Consider the following 2,892-nt stretch of genomic DNA (forward strand, 5'->3'; position numbering starts at 1 on the left):
TTCCAGACAGACCTTGAGAAATCAAATTGACTTGTTGAGTCAATATCTTATTCTGAGCCAAAATGGCGTTCAGAGTATCAATCTCAAGAACTCCTTTCTTCTGACTTGTCCCATTGTTCACAGGATTTCTCTCAGAAGTGTACATGAATTGGTTATTTGCAACCATTTCAATGAGCTCTTGAGCTTCTGTAGGCGTCTTCTTCAGATGAAGAGATCCTCCAGCAGAGCTATCCAAGGACATCTTAGATAGTTCAGAGAGACCATCATAGAAAATACCTATGATGCTCCATTCAGAAAGCATGTCAGAAGGACATCTTTTGATCAATTGTTTGTATCTTTCCCAAGCTTCATAGAGGGATTCTCCATCCTTCTGTCTGAAGGTTTGGACTTCCACTCTAAGCTTACTCCATCTTTGTGGTGGAAAGAACTTTGCCAAGAAGGCATTGACTAGCTTTTCCCAAGAGTCCAGGCTTTCTTTAGGTTGTGAGTCCAACCATATCCTAGCTCTGTCTCTTACAGCAAAAGGGAATAGCATAAGTCTATAGACCTCAGGGTCTACCCCATTAGTCTTGACTGTGTCACAGATTTGCAAGAATTCAGCTAGGAACTCATGAGGATCTTCCAATGGAAGTCCATGGAACTTGCAATTCTGTTGCATTAGAGAAACTAATTGAGGCTTAAGCTCAAAGTTGTTTGCTCCAATGGCAGGGATAGAGATGCTTCTCCCATAGAAGTCGGGAGTAGGTGCAGTAAAGTCACCCAGCACCTTCCTTGCATTGTTTGCATTATTGTTGTTTTCGGCTGCCATGTCTTCTTCTTCTTTGAAGAATTCGGTCAGGTCCTCTAAAGAGAGTTGTGCTTTGGCTTCTCTTAGCTTTCTCTTCAAGGTCCTTTTGGGTTCAGGGTCAGCTTCAACAAGAATGCCTTTGTCTCTGCTCCTGCTCATATGAAAGAGAAGAGAACAAGAAAATGTGGAATCCTCTATGTCACAGTATAGAGATTCCTTGAGGTGTCAGAGGAAGAGAAATAGAAAGAAGAAGGAGAAGAAGAATTCGAACTTTTAATTAGATAAGGTTCGAATTGTGTATTGAGAAGGAGTGGTACTCCATAAATAGAAAGATGTGAGAAGGAGGGAAGTAATTTTTCGAAAATTAATTAAAATATTTTGAAAACATTTTTGAAAAACACTAATTGATTTTCGAAAATAAGAGTGAGAAAGAAATCAAGTGATTTTTGAAAAAAATTTGAAATTAAAAGTTAAAAAGATTTGATTGAAAACTTATTTTGAAAAAGATGTGATTGAGAAGATGTGATTGAGAAGATATGATTTGAAAACAATTTTAAAAAGATTTGATTTGAAAACATTTTTAAAAAGATTTGATTTTAAAAATTGATGACTTGCCTAACAAGAAAAGATATGATTCAAACATTAAACCTTTCTCAACAGAAAAGGTAACAAATCTGAGATGTTCAATCAAATCATTAATTGTTAGTAAGTGTCTTTAAAAAAAAGAAAGAAATTGATTTTGAAAACATTTGATTGAAAAGATATGATTTGAAAAAGATTTGATTTTGAAAAACTTTGAAAATTTGAAAAAAAATTGATTTTGAAAACAAAATCTTCCCCCTTTAGCCATCCTGGCGTTAAACGCCCAGAATGGCATCCATTCTGACGTTTAACGCCCAAAATGCACCCTTTTTGGGCGTTAAACGCCCAACCAAGTACCCTGGCTGGCGTTTAAACGCCAGTCTGCCTTCTTCACTGGGCATTTTTGAATGCCCAGCTTTTTCTGTATAATTCCTCTGCAGTATGTTCTGAGTCTTCAATTCTCTGTATTATTGACTTGAAAGGACACAAATTGAAAATATTTTTGGATTTTTTAAAAATGAGGAATAATCAAAATGCAACTAAAATAAAATAACAATGCATGCAAGACACCAAACTTAGCAGTTTGTACACTACTGACACTAACTAAATAAGAATGCATATGAGAAAATAACAAAACACTCAAGTCAATAGAATTCAAAGATCAAAACAAGGGAATCATCAAGAACAACTTGAAGATTAATAAAGACACATGAATGCATGCAATTGACACCAAACTTAAGATGAGACTCCAGACTCAAACAAGAAATATTTTTGGATTTTATGATTTTGTAAAATTTTTTTGTGTTTTTTCGAAAATTAAGTGAAAACATCAAAATTCTTAATGAGAATTCCAGGAATCAGTGCAATGCTAGTCTAAGACTCCGGTCCAGGAATTAGACATGGCTTCACAGCCAGCCAAGCTTTCAAAGAAAGCTTCGGTCCAAAACACTAGACATGGCCAAAGGCCAACCAAGCCTTAGCAGATCACTGCTCCAAAAGCAAGATCAACAAGCTCTTGTGATGATAAGTTGAAACCTCGGTCCAATGAAATTAGACATGGCTTTACAGCCAGCCAGATTTCAACAAATCATCATGAAACTCTAGAATTCATCTTCAAGAATTTCGAAAAAAAATAAATGCCTAATCTAAGCAACAAGATGAACCGTCAGTTGTCCATACACAAGAACAATCCCCGGCAATGGCGCCAAAAACTTGGTGCACGAAATTGTGATCACTACTTTTCAAAACATAAACAATCCCTAGTAATGGCTCCAAAGACTTGGTGCTCAATACCATGGCATAAACACAACTTCGCACAACTAACCAGCAAGTGCACTGGGTCGTCCAAGTAATAAACCTTACGCGAGTAAGGGTCGATCCCACGGAGATTGGTGGTATGAAGCAAGCTATGGTCACCTTGTAAATCTCAGTCAGGCAAACTCAAATGGGTATAGTGATAAACGAATAAAGCATAAAGATAAAGATAGAGATACTTATGTATATCATTGGTGAGAGTTTCAGAT

General features: G+C 36.5%; 1 non-coding gene across 1 annotated transcript; it reads left to right on the forward strand.

Annotated features, from left to right (window-relative positions):
* Positions 1 to 295: 295 nt before the first annotated feature.
* On the forward strand, positions 296 to 403 carry LOC130959535 (small nucleolar RNA R71). The gene has a single exon (XR_009078609.1). It is a non-coding gene; the product is annotated as a small nucleolar RNA R71 (small nucleolar RNA).
* Positions 404 to 2,892: the final 2,489 nt, after the last annotated feature.

This window comes from Arachis stenosperma, chromosome 10, assembly GCF_014773155.1.
Source record: "Arachis stenosperma cultivar V10309 chromosome 10, arast.V10309.gnm1.PFL2, whole genome shotgun sequence".
NCBI lineage: Eukaryota > Viridiplantae > Streptophyta > Magnoliopsida > Fabales > Fabaceae > Arachis > Arachis stenosperma.